Here is a 19483-nt window from a genome sequence, read left to right as displayed (position 1 = left end):
TTCCATATTGTTAAAGAAATGTTATTTTTATCTAAATAACTACTTAATCTATGTATGATCTTTTCGACAATTTCTGCGCTATATTACTTCTATAAAGATTACGTTAATCTTTATATTATATTAAGATTACGCCTGATAGATGGGATCACTGCATTATTTTGATTGATTAGATAGTGAGATAAATCATTGCAGAAAGGTCAATTTTTATGGACATTCGTTCAACTAACAGTTTAGCATTTCGTTTATTTATTAATATCAGAAATAAAACATCGAGTTAAGTTGCAGTTTCCTGTTTGGACCGGGAGTCGATATCAGAAAAAGGCAGGTGAAAGTGTATACAGGAAATTACTGTTGCGTACTGATGAGGAATGAATCGATGGCGACTGATTATCAATAAGAAACACTTCGAGATAAATTTAAGCTGATATTTACCGACTTTTTAAAATATCTAATATGATTATAAAATACTGTTTGGCTTTCGAGAACATTAGATAAAGCTTTTCGAATGTTCAAATGATAAACTTACAACAGGATAATAATTTAAACTGCTTAATTTAATATTTTTAAGTGCAATGAGTAAATGAAAAAACTAAATGATTATTTATTAAACACAAGAAGCCTATTGTTTTATATAAAATTAAAATCTTAACTAAATAAAATTATATTATTTGAGATTGTAAATTATTGGTGTATCGGAAAGAGACTACCAATACCACATGGCATTGTCAAATATATCTGTAACGTGTATAAAGAATAAAAGAATACGGATTGATTGTTTAGAATACTTTATTGAATTCTTAGATGTAGGCCTAAGCACAAAGAAAGAACAAAGCGCGGAGATAGTTTTATAATTTTAAGTCAGATAGGGAGTAACATAAAGATACAGTTTGAAATTAATTTAATTATATGTTTTGACTATAATATAACATCATATTATTGAACTGAATTGAAAGATATAGATGTTGATATATATCCACAAATCTAGGATAAAACAAGCAACTCAAATTTATAGGCCTACTTATAAATTCACCAGTAATTCTACATATTTTAAAATGAAAGATGCTCATCTCAATATCTTATGTGTGTTGTAGAGTTGTGTTCCGCAGACTTTTTTTGTTTTTACCGGTGACCTACCTGTGTTTTAGATAGAAATTTTTTATGACGTCAATTACATTTTAGCATCTTTTTAGTTCTAATTATACAATAGTTGTTTAGCACGAGACTTTGTTAGTTTACATTTTTCCGTTTGTATATCATATTTTATTATTTTTGAAATTTGTATCGCGGCCGAAAAAATATTTTTTGCCACTCTTTTGTGGGCGAAATATTCGATTGATTTTATTTTCAACTGATATATTTTTACTTTTACTTCCCCTAGTAGACCTATAATATAGTTTTACGCACAAGTTCTGCATTTATTTTTAAATTTACTTTTTTTTTTTTTTTTTTTTTTTTTTTAGGTAGGTCTAATACTAAAATCTTAAAGACTTAGTTTACAGAACGGGCACTCATGATGTTATCCTGCTCATAGCACATTATGATTAGTGTATTTGACATCTTAAATATATATTTACTAAACATTTGGCATACATGCCATATTAAAAATATTTTTATAATTTTTATTTTATACAAAAGTATTATTTTTGATATTACTAATATTATCAAAAATAAGGAATGATCTAATTTTGTGTCTTATTTCTTCTTTTCCTTTTTTGTTCGTAAACTCGAGCAAATCTTAAATTTTTAATTAAAGTATTTGGCCTAATATCAAGAAAAATATGTAAAACTTTGAAACAGAAGGAATACATTACAGAATTTAAACATTTTAGATATTATTTATTTTTTATAATTCAAAATTTAATCGTTAACAATTAATTAATTAATTATTTATTTATTTTTAGTAAATTTTTATTAGATGTAATATTAGATCTTTAAATAGGCCTATATAATTATTATATATAGTAAAGTCTATAATTTTAAAATAAGCATTTTCGTTTATACAATATATAAGTAATTATTTATAAATAATTTACGATTGAATGTACTGTATAGTACAATACTTATATAATGAGTTTATCAAGAATAATTATTACTTTTTAACATTGAATTTAAGTTATTCTGCAAATTTCATTCTTCTGCAATGAAATGCTAATTTGCGACCAGGAAAAAAAATTTGGCAAGAAAATCCTATTAAAATTGAAAGAAGTAGGTTATCAAATTTTCTCCTTTCTTACATTAATTAATATTTAATTGTTTTGAAATAACTGCTATAAATTATTTGATCTTCAATTTTTTATTTAAGTAATCACAGAATAATTATTATATTAAAGCTATTAAGCATAATATATGAGCAATATATTTAAATGTTAACATTTTATTAATTAATATTTTAAAATAAATAAAATGTAAAATGTTTAGCTTAAATTTAAATAGTTTTTAAAATAAGTACGAAGAAAAAAGTTTTTAAATAATTAATTATAATTTTGACAGTTTAATGTAATTAAATTTTCCAGGCAAACTTCTGAACAGCGGCCACTGATGAAAACAAAAAATGATCGTTGTTCGGAGGTGATCGTTGCTTGCAGGTTATTTTATATGCATTTTTGTATAAAAAAGTTTCCGAAAAAAATGACCGCTGTTTAGAAGCGGCCGTTATTGAAGGTTCTATTGTATAAAGAAGATTGACAATTATTGGTATAAAAGCCTATAGTGATTTCAGATTTACTAAATGAATTATAGGCTACAAATACACTTTTATCTATGAAAGAGATGTATAAACTATAATACAATGTAAAATATTGAATAAGACGTGAAACATATACAGCTTCTATAGAAAATAAATAAATATAACATGCTTTGACTTATGATAAACTGTCAACTAGATCGATTACGGTATAAAATCTAAATGAAGTCAATTAATGAAAAAAATTTAAATATAAATTTAAATTTAGATTAATATAATAAATAAAATCCGAAGAAAATGAACTTTTTGCAATTCTAAATGTTTTCCATATTCAACATCGCTTTGAATCTCAATCAATTCGAAATCCTTAACGTGTGTTTGAACAGACTTTTGATATTTTAAAACGATAATTTCTGAAGTTTTAATTTCAATTAAAAGGTTCATTTTTGATAATTATACATCGAATAGCGATTATTTAAAGGATTTAAACATTAAACATTGTAATATTGAAAGAGAAGCTTGCATTTAAATTGAACTATTAAAAGTTTAGAAGTAACTCGACTAAGTCATGGGAAGATTCATTGTACTTTTAGTAGTTTTGACGTGGCAAGTAAAATGACTTTGCAAAACATCACAGTACTTATTATAAAGGCGAAATGGCATCCAGAATAATTTTATTGGAAACTCATCGACAAAGAAAGCGTTAGTACACTTCGAATCAGTTTAGAAGACATTAATCGCGAGGAAATTAGAAAAAGAAGTTATATGAAAAAAGCTCGACTTTAATAAGACAAAAGCGACAGATGCAGTTTTTGTCAATAAAAACTATAATGGCCATCATCTATCAGAGATTTGAGTCGAGCCGAGAAATCCCACTCTCAAGCGTGATCGCACCACCCTTCCACAACTGGCAATCCATCTCAGCTGCAAACTCACAGCAATTACCGGATGATGTTGCAGACGGTTTATCGTTTATTTCGAATATTTCCCTCCCCCACTGCGTTCTGATCGATCGTAGCCTGCTTAATGGACACGTAACAACGCCATATAGCGCAGTAATTAGCGCCGCATACAGCATTCGCTTCGCTTTAAAAAAGATATTCATCGAATAAATTTAGGAAAAATACAATCTGGAATAATGAGGATATTGAATTTTGGCGATTATTTTGTTAAAAATTAATTGCTCGTTTACTTAAAGTGCATTCTGTCGTTCGATACAAAAGCCTAAGCGGGGTTAGATTGAATCTCAACCCGTTAGGGACAGATATTTATTCTCTAAAGCTCCATATTTAATCGTTTTAATAAAGATCTCGTTTGATGATTTAGAAAATTTAATAAAGACCTCTTTTGATTCTTAAAATGATTTTGCTGATATTTCTAGATAAGTTTTCGATGATTGGTCGATCTTTTCTCTCATCTTTTCAACATTGGTCGATTCGATTTTGGGCGTTTCTCAAACCGTTCACTTAACCATAACAATACTTTTATGCTCGATTTTTCCTTTTCGTTTTGCTTTTCCTTCTATTTCTATTTTGTAACTTATAATTCAAATATATATAAATCAGATTTAAATATATTTAAAAGCTTTATTTTTTAATTAAAACTAAAATATCAGCTTTATTTTACGCTATTAATAAGTCTGTATTTTTTCAAGATTTCCGGAAAGGAATAGATTTTTAAAGCAATTTTTAAAATTTTGAGATTAAAATTATTCTGATATAAATCGAATTTATTCTCAAATGATCGTATCATTTGTATGCTTATCAAATAAATTAATATGTAACGAGTTTTCGGCATATGTCGCACTCGTTAATGTATTCATTCAATACATTTTGGATTTAATTTTGCCATATTATATTTACGAAATGTTTCAAGTTAAATTTGCGTGGTATATAATCTATAATTAAATGACTTTTATTCAGATGAAGATAAACCTGTTGCATAACATCAAAATCAATATAATACTTTTGATTATATACAAAATAATTAGTCTAATTTACTCATAAACTGATCCAAAAATGTTTATTAAATTTATTATAAAAGCTTGAATTTAGATATAATTATTTTATGTTATTAATTAAAACATTTTTTCGTGATTTTCATCTAATTTAGAAATATATTTTTGAGAGCTTTAAATCGTTTATCAAGCTTATTATTGTTAAAATGTTAAAATTTATTAAATATTTTAATAATAATAAATTTAAAAATCTATTTTAAAAATTTTATTTTAATTAAATGGCGTTTAAATCGTGAAACGTAAATAAAAATTAGTCCTAACGACGATTAATCTATTAGAAATACGAATAAATATGTATATTTAGCTGTTGTATAACTTACAACCATTTGTTAGTAAAATATAAACTTTCGAAATAGAAATAAACATTTATAAATTCATAGAGAGATAAAATAAAAGCCAGTATGTCGATCAATGGTAAAAATATTCAACTTTCAGGAATCTGGAAGAGGGCAATTTCCCCGTCTGTCACAACGGAATGCAGTTATATCGCATAATAATGATTAGAATTACCATACCACAATGATATTTACCTTTCTCAACTATTATTATTAACAATTCATATTACCTAAAATTGCATTTTTTATAGCTTATATAAATCTTCAAAGTAGTATGCTTATTATGTAAATAAACATGTATATAAGCTGTTAGTAGTTTAGATTGATCTCTATGTAAAAAGATTTTCTTTAATATTTCCGTATTAACTTTTAAATAATATAAAATTGTAGAAAATGTTTTTAAAAATTCATTTTTAAGTGGGATTTAAATAAAAATTAGATATAGTCTTTTAAAAACTGTAATATTCGTCCTAGATTCTTATTTTTAAATTAAACTATTGATAGTTAATTAAAAATCAACACTGAACTATATAAATTTTTAACTTTATTTTAGTCAACCAATATATAAATAAAATATTGATTAGATAATAAATATTGAAATTGGAAAATCTTAGGCCTAAATTGTCATAACTTTTTAATCAAAACATCTTCTTCATTGATATACAAAATTCAGAAATTTCAAGAAACATCATCCGGCTCAATCAATCAATTTTTCATTACAGTTAATACTTTTATATAAAACAATTTAAATTTCACTTGAATAAATTTAAAATAATATATTAAAAGATTACGTATTATTTAGGTAATAGTATGCGACTAAATTTTATTTTATTTTTTAATTATAAAAAAATGTTGTAAAGTTGTAATCGATTCAAAATTTTAATTAGCCCTATATTTTTATTAAAAACTGCAAAAAATTCGCCATATTTTATTGATCTTAACTTATTCAAACATACGACATTTTTTATATAAATAAGCTATTATAATGCTGATGTAATTTATTTATAAAAAATAAAATATTAATATAGTAACAAGACACATTAAAAAGTTTGAATATATTTTTAATTTGCTCCTCTGAATCTTTTTATAATGAAATAAAATCTATACACATTCGTTCACTTATAATTTATCAATTCACTGGCTTAATTTCACGTTTTATTTGAATCAAATAAATTAAATTCATTTTAAATACACAGAAAAACTGTAGCAGCGAATTCAATTATAAGTATTAAATTTCAACAGTTAGTTGAATAATATGCATTTCTTGATCCTCTTTAATCTATATTTGGCAACAATATCTACATATTTGGGCTTTATATAGACGAAAAAAATTAAAATTTTCACGATGAAAATAAATCTTTAAGTATTTAAAATGTAATGTTATAATTTCATGATTAAAACGTTAGATTTTTGGGGGTCGCTAACAACATTTTTGAATCTTAATATCCTTTCTTGGTGAGTTAAAACCAAATCGTGACTAGAAAAAAATCGGGAAATACCGTGTTGAATAAACTCAAACTTAAGTTTATTCAAATTGAAATTGCTCATTTTGATTAATCGCAATTAAATGGTTATAATTTTAATTAGGTATTATTTTAAATTTTTTACTAACGAATACTAAACTAGTTTTTTAAAAAATATACCTAGAATATCGTTATAAAGCTATCTTTATACAAAAATAATAGTTACTACCATTAACTTTTAAAACTATTTTTAAAAAATATAACGTTTTAAGTATATCTTAAAATTTATTTTTCTATTTATTACAATCTCTAATAGGTTCAAAAAGTCGCATGTAAAATATCCTTTTATATAAAATGTTATCCACTTCAGATAAAATCTAACCGGAAGAAAACCCGAAGGAAACGAAACGTGTTAACGCATTATACATGACATTCGAACTTTACCACATTGAAACGATATCTAACGTCATGACGTTAACTGATTGTAACAGCAGAAAAATTTACTTTCTTGCAGCATTAATTTTTTTATCAAGTCTTTCTGCCTTTCTTTGGATGACGTATTTAAATATTAAATGTTTTCTATTCATTAATAAATTATCACTACACATATTCGTGAAGAATTAGCATATTTTAATATTCACTATCACTCATTTTATTTTATTTTTTTTAATATTAACCATATTTTTACTCTATGAATTAAGTAAAATATATGCCTATCGTACATTTGATTTTCTATAATAATTTAATGTTGAGTTATTTAATCAAACGTAAACTGAAATTTGAAGCGGGAGAACGTTTTCTAATGATAATATATTTATTTCATGCCTGATACAGTTTACTTTAATAAACTTCTGTGTCAAAAAAATTAATTAACTGCCTGTTATATGTTTATTTACACTTGTTTATAAATATGTATCATAGTTTTTTTCCTGTATTCGGATATTAATTAAAACAATAGGCTGATACAGAAAATAACATAAAGACTTTATTTTTTATAATTGTTTCTTCACGTTATTTGCATATTGTAATTTTACAGTTAGGATTATTATTAAGGAGAAGTTAGCGATTTTGTTTTACTAGCAATTTTTTCTTCATTGAATGAAATAGTTCGTCAGTTTTTTACTTGCCTTTTTCTTCTGCGCGCTACCTAAAGATCTTACGGAGTGTCAAGGAATCTTCAGATGATAATATTTTAATTTTTTCTGTCAGAAATCTCGTAGAAAATAAACACAGTTATTATATTCTAATTTTAAGGTATCGTGTATAATTATAGATAATTAGAGGTTCAAATGAAAATATATTATTTGCAGCATCTGTTTTATTAAAGTGCAGAACAAGTACTTTCAAAATAAGTTTTTTTTCCAATTTTTTGAAGAATTTCTGTAGTAATAAGTGTTTATTTTGATTAAATATTTTAAATGAATTTTTATATATAAAATTATGCTATCCATAATAATTTTAAAAATATTTTAAATAGTATTAATTATAAAACAAGTAATCTATAAACTTATAACTTAGGTTACGATTGTCTATTTATATATTTTTAGATAGTTTTTTAACATGAAATAAATGAAGCACGTTGATTTATATTATATAAAATAAAGTATAATTTTTCTTTGTATTTAAGTTGATTTTTAGAATAAATTGAATTTTTTTTTTAATTTCTCGAAAGCTAGTTTTTCCTCTTCCTACATATTAATATTTACAAAAATGAAAGAAGACCATACATTATAAAAAAACAAAAGCATAAATTATAAACTTAAAAATGATTTTAATATTATGAAATATTTAGCATACAATTTCTTATAATTTCAGTTTTCTTTTCGGCCATCTTATGTTGGATTTGAAAAGAGTGAGTATGGCTTTTGCATGTCGTAGCGAGTCTGGTCAGCACGTCTCACTAGCACCCACTTGGCTGCACAGCAGAACGCCACACTCACATATAACCATCACAGAGTTACACGTGTTTACTGGATCCCGCACGCTACCTCAACTCTACCTATTATTGCATTGTCTCATGCGTGTGTTCCGTAGTCCTAATCAAAGAGCAGATGAGCCTGCATTAAGGATAAAAAACATCTGTGGTTTCTCAGGACTTGCGTGACCTCTCGATGGAATAAGAAATTTTCTTTCTCTCTTTCTCGTTGTCCGCTGCTCTCTGCAATCTCACCAGAGATTCTACTGCTGCTATCTTTCCAAACTGGACTATTCCTGTTGACGCTGACTCCCTCCGCTGAAAGAATTAATGATATTTATAGTTCCTCGTCCATATTATTATAGGTTAAATTCATAAAAGTTACGGCAGTCAGGCGCTACAAATTTTAAAAGACATAGATTGATGTTACTATTATCAACTCTTTAAAGCAGTTAATGCTAAAGATTTCGAAATCAACTCCATGTTTTTTAAGGATATGACATGTTCAGACAAGAATCTTGGATAAAAACTCTTTTCATCTTTACCTTTTTTTTTATTAAATCAAAATTACACATTTTTTTTTACTGTCCTTATTTAATAAATTTTAAAATAGGCTAATTATTTTGTTTATAACTGATGACATAATCAGTCTCCGCCTTGATATGTATGTCAACATTGCAAACAAAATGTATACATTTAGTAAAATAAGGACTTCTAAAATTGTAATTTTATACAAAAAGATATATTTATTTTGAAAATATTTATATACATTTAGTGCATAAGCTTAATTATGCTGTTGAATAAATCAGATTTAAAAGATAACAAGTCATAACAAAATGTAAATTTGTTAATTATTTGAATATGTTTATAAAGTTTATAAATAAATAATATGCATTCACAACGTTTAAAACACGATTTTAAATAATTTTATAAAGCAAATAATGGCTAAGTTAAAGTAGTTTTTCTTGTCTATAATGTTTTTTTTTTGTTTACAAAAACTATAATAATAATCTAATGCTCATTATTACATGCACTTTAGGCTAATATATCTTCGTTAAAAACTAAAAATTATAATTATAATAAAATATTTTATATAACATAGTCACTAAACAATAATACAGTAAATGCTCTTAGAATTTTTTATTTCGTTCTAAGAAATGAAAACAATATTACTTCTAAAATCTATTTATATCAATATACATAGTTATATGTATAGATAATATACTTATACCAATATATAAGCCTATTATAGATTTTTATTTAGAAGGGTTTGACAATTATTATAAAACATAAATCGTAGAAACAATTAGTTTATTTTTCAATTTTTATTACACAGCTTTACAGTTTGTAATACTTTCATAGGATTTTTGCGTATTTAAAAACTTTACTTTTTGTTATTATTTTTAATTATTTAACAAATTTATATTAAAATATAGTATATATTATGTATATAACGCAGTTATTATTTGAAATTTTACTAGATTTTATCATAAAATAAAACCGAAAATTGAAAATATATGTTTCATTTGCTTTTAAGTTATCAAATCACTTTCCTGTGGATTAATTTCAATGATAATTAAGCATAAATTTTTAATATAAATCAAAATTATTTGTTAGTTTAATAATAATTTAATCAAATTTAATTTTTATGAACAACACACAAGAAAGAATGTCGAGGTATATAAACTATTTAGTTAAGAAAATAAATGCGTTTATAAATAGTAATTTTTTTGTGAAATAGCATATTTTATACGAAAATGTATTATTTATAATTATTAATTAATTTAATTTACAAAATGTAAATTTCAGTAATGGGCCTTTAATAAATTGCTAGAGACAAAATTTCTTTAACATCTTACATATATCGTAATTTAATTAATAAAAGTTTATTAGGAAAATTTTCTTAAGATTGTAAATTAAATAATCCATTAACAAAATTACACTAATTTTAATTGTAATTTAGCTACTTTAATGATGATAACAAAGCTTTATGTATGATTTTTTTCTATTTAATTAACTGTTCAATAATTAGCAAAGAAGACCATAAAATTAAGATTCGGATTCCTTCTATTAATAATTCAATTATATTAGAAGTATTTGAATATATTTAATATGTTTTAAACCAACATACGCCATGTTTAAACTGATATTGTTTGTAGAAATATTAACAAATAAGAATAATCATACTTCTAATAAATTCGTCAACTAATCGTTTTTAAGATAGCTCTAACTTATCATTATTCAAATATTCATTAATTATATTCAATTTTTAGCAAATCTTTTTATTAATGTTTATTCCTCTGTCTGTCTGTCTGTCTCGCCTCTCATTTGACAATAATGAATGACATATATAAATACTGTATATCATTTTATAAAGTGCAAACATTTTTATTAAATAAATTATATTTAAACCTAATAAAAAAATTTTTCATTAACAAAATACAAGCATAATCTTTGCCTCTATGTTTTTCAACTATACATTTGCTCGATATCCTTTAAATTATAGCGTGCAAAAATAAAAAAAATAATAATTTAATTGAAATATTAAATTATTTTATAATGAAATTGGACAATCTTTTATCTATTCGAATAATTTTTACTATCAAAATATTTTCGAATGTTTTATAGAGTATAAAAATAGTTAGAAATCCGTTTTTAATTTGTTTTATTTAATAAAATGTTAAGAATTTTATGAATTGAAACGAATTTATTTCAAAATATTGGAAATTTTGACGGATACGAAAAGATTCACTATAGGCTATTTCACTTTTAATATCATGCTTAAAGATCTTAAAGCTTTGAGAACTTTAAGCTTAATTTGAGAGCTTTAATATCATATTCAGAGTAAAATCGGACAATAAATCAGTTTTGAAATGTTAAGAAATAAAATTGAATAAAAATCCGAATCAATTTAGGCTTTTTTAAAAGTGTTATAAAACTTTATTAGAAATACAGCAAGAAGGGTTGTAATTGAAGAGTAAAAACTGCAATATTCTCGATTCGTCTACCGTTAAATACCCTTTTCATTTATAAATAAACATAATTTTTCTGTTTCAAAGTTTATTACAGGCCATTTTATACATATTTTTTTTTTTTTTTTAATCTGTTCCGTTTATAAAAGATTTTGAATGCTTTAATTGCTTAAATATGCAAATTTTCTTTATCTCAAAATATATTTTATGTTTTACTTTTGCTTATTTTATATATTTAAGATTTTGAAAATATATTAGTATTTTTATGTTTTATATATAATTTTATTATCTTATACTAATTATTTTTATATAAAACTCACAGTTTTTGGTAAGTATCAAAGTTTACTTTCTTTTATGCTTCATAAAAATAAGTAAATTATAAAAATATTTTATTATAATATTTCTAAACATTGATAGGTGATTTAAGTAAGATGTTAAAAGTAACATAAAATTGATTTTAAAATAATTTAATTAAGATATTATTATAATAAGATACTAGAAATTACATAAATATTTAACAAGTCTTCTGTATTGAATCATATGTTTAAATTAGTCAAATAAATGTATAATATTTACATAAATGTTTAACTGATAGGAATAGCAAAATATTGTTTATTAGCTAACACCAATAATGATTAAGTAACTAATTTATTATTTGCATTCGCTAAAGATAAATTTAGCTAAATTTATTAAGTGAAAATATAATTACAAAAATAATCATGTTATGAATTAACTACGTTAAAGTTTTCACAATTATATATATTTTGGTGCATTTATTTATGTATAAGCTTGCAAGAAGTGACTACAGACGAGGAGTTAAGATATGACAATGTATGTTGAATAGATAACAAACATTGAAAGAATAAAAAAGAATTACCTTAGGTACAATCATTTTTTCAGAATGATGCACACTTTTACGTTAGTGTGACATTGTTTTTACCTTTTTATAAGTGACAAATGAAGCCAAATTGACGTGAAAATACTCACTATTTTGACGAAACGAATGCATCTCTTGTAATATTTGGATAATGTTATAAATTATATGACAATGTCTCATAACTAGAGGAAAAAAACTGTGTATTTGTATTTAATTGTTAAGCAGTAGATACGATTTAAAACATTAATCGTGAAGTAAGGATGTTGTAGATAATCAAAACTTGAAAAAAGTAAAATCCTTCTGTTTAAGCAAATACATCTTAATACTTTATTTTAAAGGGTTCAGTTTAATCATAATTTAAAAAATAATGATTTTTCCGAACGTCAAAATTTTTGTTAAGAAATCGAATTACAAAATTATCTATTAATTATAATCAATAGAAAATATAACAACTAATTAAATATAGAGCAAACTAAAACTATAAGATTTAACAATAAGACACTTTTATTAGACTAATAACGAAAGAAAATGATTAATTTATTGACAAGAAATAGCATTTTGGGATATTTGTGTTATTTGTAGAAGCTGTTTGTGTTTAAATTTAAATGCAGAATAAATTTCAAAAATAAATATTATATTTTAAAAATTATTAAAAAATAGAGAATAAACTTTTAACATTTATAATTTCTTATTCATTTCGGAATTCTTAGCCTCCAATGGGTGTCGTTCTTTTAATTTTGAAATAAAAGATTGAAAAACTTTCCATTAACTTCTAAAATTAACAAGGCAGAAAATCTAAGTAATAACTTTACACGCTGATGATAGGAAAAACATTCCACAACGCTCTCTACGAATTCTGCTTATAATTAAGAACTTTCTACATGTATTTAATAGTTTTTTCGAATAATTAACTAGTAGCCATTAAGTTTTAAAACAATTGCCACGAATTACATCGAAATGACTTTTCTCTTTTAAATTAAAAGATATAGTCAGCGTGTAACTTACAATTAACAGAGTAAACAAAGCAAAATTCAACAGAAACTTTTGGAGCATACGGACCGGAGCATACAACTTTAACCTATTTTAGACTATGTTCGAAGAAAAAGTTAAATATTTTTCAAAGTAGAAACCAAGCAGAAAAAGAAACGAATTATTTTACTTAATTACTTAGTGCCGAGATATACGATTAAAATAATGGAAGAGATCCGTACAGATGAGTGTGATTCACGAAAGATAATTCACCAGTGGTGAGAAGCCAGCAGAATGCTCCGCCCAAAGACAGCATCTGAGTTCTTTTTTTCTCTTTTCGAAACGCCTTTTTTTTCTTTTATTTGCTTTGGATTAATTCTGTTAAAATGCTCATGTTGTTATCTCTGTTTCTGTACTGTTAATTCCCACCAGGTAGATTTTGGATAGCAGATCACGGAAGCGAGATATTAGTGAGGTGCGTGAAAAACACTTTTGCCAGCTATCAAAGTGAATTTAGAAAAAAAAAATCTGTTTTAATCTGGTCTTCGAGTAATTTCCATGGAGTCTTCCCTATCTTTACTTCGTATGCGTGGTCTTTTTGTACTTAATTTGCTTTCAAATCCGTTCGTAGTCTTATGTTTGATTGGTTTTTGTTCAACCATCAACGAAGGGAACGAAAGAAAAAAAGTTAAAAAAAGATGTTAAATTTTAAATTTATCACGGATTGAGAAAGATGCATAATATGCTGAAAAACACTTTTTTCCCCCTGTAATCGGAAGGAAGCATTATATTATCGAAACTTTAAATAAAAAAAGATAAATATAATTTTTTATTCCCTACAAATTATAGTTTTGCGCTGTTCTTTATTAATCGTAAACGATCCGCACGAAATTCCAAAGATTAAACGTGATTTTCTTCAATTATAAACGTTATTTTGCGTAAAATATAAAACAAAAACATATTTATCATATATTTTAATTAAAAAAAAATCAGTTTAGTTTATTTCTACGATAAATTTTAAATTCGAAAGCGAATATAACGATATTTCATTGCATATATCATATAAAAATTACTTTAAAAGCATTTTCAAAACATTCTTTTACTATTTATTTAAGATTCTCCTAATTTTGTTATAAATTTTCTAAATAAAATTTTATTTAGATACGGACCTAACCCAAATGGCTTCTATGCTGCAATTTAATCAAATTTTCGAATGAATTAAAATGAAGATAAATTATTAAATAAATAAAAATAGAATTATTTTATTTCTTTATGTATGTTTTTAAATAGATTTCTTAATTATTTTAAACAATTTGTGTAAAAATTTGAATTGTATTTACATAAAAATTCAAATTACTAAACGATAAATTTTATAAAAAATTTTCTGTTTGGATTTTGAATTTAAATAGCATCCATTTGTCTGACGTTATTTATGGACGACGCTATTCCAACAACTGTTAATACAAAGCAAGTCAAATTCAATTCAATTCGTATATTCATCGTCATTCTACAAATAACCGAAGAGGGAAAACTCATTTAAATGTCGGCATTTGAATCTAAGCTCATAAACTAACCGAAGAATCAAAGAAAATTATCCAATAAACGATTAAAATAATCATAAAAGTAATATGCTTAAGTCTAAAATCAAATTATAACTCAAATTTGTTAGATTTATAAAACAATAAAGCCATTGGTCAGATTCAAATTAATTAGACAAATTAAAGAGCCAATCGGAAGCGATATTTCGAAAGGAGAAAAAAAAGAAACAAAAAAAAAAAAAATGGAACTTTTGACATCATCGCGCGTGCATTGGAAACACGTGACATCTCGCCCATTAATCAACGCCGATCTGTGTAATGTTAATTAAATTAAATTTCTAGCGAGTTGTGGTGAGAATTTGTAAAAATTAATTATTATACTACCGAGAAGAAGAAGAAAAGAGTTGAATAGGCGCTGATGATGGCATTATGAACAATAATCATTTCTGCAATCCAATAAATACACAAACATTCTGCACGAATACGCGCTCTAATAAGATCCTGTTAGTGGTAATTAGCATTGATCTACGAATCGATTTTAATCGATTAACAAGGCAAAACGGGAGACTTTAGCTATAAAAAGAGAAGAAAGAAATAAAAAAATCTGGCAGAGGAAAAGAATTTGCATATTTCTTACAAAATATCGCTACTTTTAGCTGAATATTTCTCGGTATAACGTTATTTACTTGTCCAAAGAGTGAATGATGCGATAGTTGATGTACAGTACACTACATAAAAAGGATGGAAATAGCGTGCATGCTGACCTGTCACCCAGCAAGTAGCAAATAACACGGCACAAACTTCTATCAGATAATATGGAGGGTTTTGTAGATGATTACACCTTCACACGTCTGATGTCTCCATGTTAGAAGAATTGCAAATAATGGTCCAAGAAGCTTTACTATTTTTTATATTTTACTTCTAACATCATATCATAATTTATCTGCTATCATTATTGTAAATATATAGGCCTCTGTAAGTATATAAACCTAAGTTTTGTAGATTTGCTCTTCTTTACATCGATTTATTTTAAATTCTTGTTTACAACTTAGCCGAAGTAACTGGCTTAATAATAGAAACAACACATTACTGATAAACAGAAATTCCAATCGGTAATGATAGAAATTTCAATCAGTAGCATTTCGGACCCTCAGAAATTTCGCAATTGCATAAAGTAGGCAAATTTTCTTTATCACAAAACATTTTTTTTTTTATATTTTTGCTTATTTTATATCTTCAACATTTTGATAAAATTGAATAAAATTTATATAAATTAAATTGAAAATGCTTTTCTTTAGGCCCATTTAAAATTTGATCGATCTATTTTCCTATTCGAAAACATTCAATTTTTTCCTGGACGAAACAATTGATTATGTAGAATATACAAGCCATAAGACAACCTTATTCAATAAAACTATTTTATATAACTTAAAACATGCCCGACAAAAACTGTCAGAAGTATTCTAACTTTAAAACTCTTAAATAACAGCATACACGCTTCAGGAATGTTTATACCATACGTTTATCGCGTGTCCATAATTATTTTCTGATAAAATGTGTTATTTTAATAATAAAAATATAATTCTTTTTTAATTTAAATTTATAAAGTGAGAGTAATATATATCTTTTAATCGTTTAAACTTTACAAAATAGCAGTTTTTTGGTGTTATATCAACGCGAGTCTAACGCGAGGAGCGTCAAACGAATGTTTTAAAAGAAGAAAAAGTAACAAATTAATCATTTGTATTTTTTAAAAACGGATAAAATAATCGAAACACAACGTTTATAGCTAAAAATAAATGTTTTTTTCTTTTTTTTTCCTCTTCTTCCTCTGATCATATCGTGCAGTCAAACCATTACAGCGTGGCTGAGGAGATAGTTTACGGTCAAGTGGACCATATTGGTTTCTTGATGGAAGTAAATGAAGTTGTATAAAACCGGACGAAATTGTTGTTTCGTTCATCCTCAAACATTTCATTCTTAAAAATAAACTTATCGTTATGATAAAGCAATAGCGCATTATAGGACGAGATGCACGCTCGAACGGATACCAAATAACAGGTTGTACTTAATAGAACAATGTTAATATATAAGGCAGGGATAATAAAAAATTGATAAGCTGTTCCATTTTTTAAAGCTTCCCTATCTATATTGTTTTTTTTTTACGGAAAAATCGATTAAAATAAGGTTTAGGAATTAATTTTAATGAAATATTTTAAGTGTATCTTTATACTATTTTAAGATTTATTCTATTTTAATAACGGGACTCATTATATTTAATAACGCAACCGGTGCGTATTGATTTTCGAGCAATATTTGAACAGAGTTTATTGGAAAAATTTCAATTTACTTTAAAATTGAAAACAATATTTTGAGCTCCATTAAGAAAACTTGTTGCACAAAAATTTATTGCAGTTAATTACGTTTATGATGATAAGAAAGCAAGAAAAAATGAAATGAAATAAAAGAATTTTCTCTTATTTTATTTTTTTTCATTTCAATTTCCTTGTTGGCCCATTAGGAAAAGACGGAGATGATGTTTTAAAGGATTAACCACAGGTGGCGGCCCGAAGATAATTTACTCTTTTCTGTATTAGCAATGACACGAAATGAGAATTAGACCTAATTCAGGATTGAAATCGGCCAAGAGACCCTGACTGGGGGCATTTGTCTTCGGCAATGGAAAGAAGTTCCAAAACAATTTGGTTAGAGGAAGGGATCGCAGCTTCCATTTGCAGATTTATATTTCTCTACTGTTACACGAAATGGGAATGTTTGCAGAGAAATAATGGGTAAACGCATTAAGAAGGTTTTTAATGGTTCTTAAACAACGAATATTTATTTCCACTTAAAGACTGTAGCAAATGCGTCGTATTTTATTCTTAACTGGAGTAGCTTTTATGAAACTGAAAAACAGCGATAATTTAGGGCGGAGGAAAAACGCGCATAATTTCTCTTCGGCCTTCTGCCTCTCATTTTCTCTTTCGCCCGATAGATTGGCTCGTTAAGACGTACCCATTAAAAGAGGCCGCTAAAGTTGCTTTTTTGGTGCTGCAGTAATTGGGATGAATCGACGCTTCATCTGTCTCCACTACTTGTGCGTCACGCAAGCTCGGATGGGAGAATGGCCGTTTTTCACGCTAGTAACAATTCTTGCTGCTTCCACTTTTAATGGCGTGAATTAAAGCATAATAAAGTGCATCATTCAATTTTCCTCTTTAGAAAAAAGATTAACGGAATTTATTGGCGGTGGTTAAAAAGTTTTTCGTTCCGGGCATATATTTTGTGGGAAAAATTGGTGTGTTCTCTTCATTTTTTTCTCCTAATTCCCCCCTTACTTCCACCCCGGGATGTTGCTCCTCCGAATATCCTAACTTATATTTATTTCTCTTTTTACAGTAATGTTTTGCATGATTTATAAAATAATTGAAGTAACAGTTAAGACGTATATAAACTATTTAACGAAAAATCATTTTCGAAAATATTTAAAAATTATTAACTTTCTCGTAATTAATTTCCCTTAATGGTTAAAGGAATTCCTCCGAAATTAATCTATCAAAAATTGATAATTACAGAAAAAATAATTAGTTTTTATTGGAGTTTTTTAATGAATTTGGCGGTCTTTTGTAGCCAATAACACCGAAACTATTTGTTATCTGCTTATAATTGCCGGCGCATATTTGCATTAAGGACATGTCAGAACATGTAATGGCTTCATTTATAGTGAAATTGAAATGGGAACTTTGAGCAATGGATGGAAAGTTTTGAGCGTTTTGCCTACTTAATACGTCTTTATTAAATGGCTAAAATATTTCTAACAATACGGATGCTGTCTGGAATAGAAAAATGAGGCTACTTAATCCATCCGTAGAGTTATTTTTGGCTATTATTCGGACGTCAAATTTCTGCTAAGTGTTGCGTGATTCTCGTAGCAAATTGCAGTCGACGACAAATTACCATCACCCTTTGATGACCATAGCAAGAGGAACCGTGCCTGCTTCCCATTAGTATCTACCGAGGTTCGGACATGACTGCTAATTAGAAATGTCTGCTATTTTCCCCGCTTATTGCCTGGACTTGAATTAAAATGATGGTTTTATTAGTCTTATTTGGCTTAACAGATATATACCGGCTTAGACCATTACCATACAAAGATTCGCTTCTTTCGTGTTACTAGCTAATATCCCCTAATGTATTTAAATTTTTGAGTTCTTACAAAGAAATAAAATACAACTATTTATGGTAATAATTAGATTTATTGAGGAAAAATTGATAATAGAATTTACTCTAACATCTGTTAATGGTCTTGTGGCGGGATTACGCTAATTTATTTTCTCCAAATTATATTATTTCGGGTTTAAAATTTCTAAAGCATTAATGTGTTGAATACAAAGAATATTTATGAATTCAAAGAACGTACTCAACTTTTTCTATAGGTGCTCGCGACATCTGGTGAGCGAATACATAATGTTTTTTTCCATTTTTATTTCTAATGCTTTATTTTTTTAGTAATTTATTTAAATTTTAATGTTTTCACTAATTCTCCACATTTTTATGAATTTTTTTAATATAGTAATTTATTTTAATTTTAATTATTTAATTTTTTTATATTTAAAAAATGGCATCTGGAAATAGTAATTGTTAAATTATTTAATATAAAGATTTGTTTAATTATTTAGAGTTAATTTTAAAGAGCGATTTTAAGTATTGTATA

Source organism: Centruroides vittatus, unplaced genomic scaffold (genome assembly GCF_030686945.1).
Source record: "Centruroides vittatus isolate TY-2023 unplaced genomic scaffold, ASM3068694v2 scaffold_435, whole genome shotgun sequence".
NCBI classification, from domain to species: Eukaryota; Metazoa; Arthropoda; class Arachnida; order Scorpiones; family Buthidae; genus Centruroides; species Centruroides vittatus.
The sequence above is the reverse complement of the archived record's forward strand: the minus strand, read 5'-3'. Positions refer to the sequence as shown.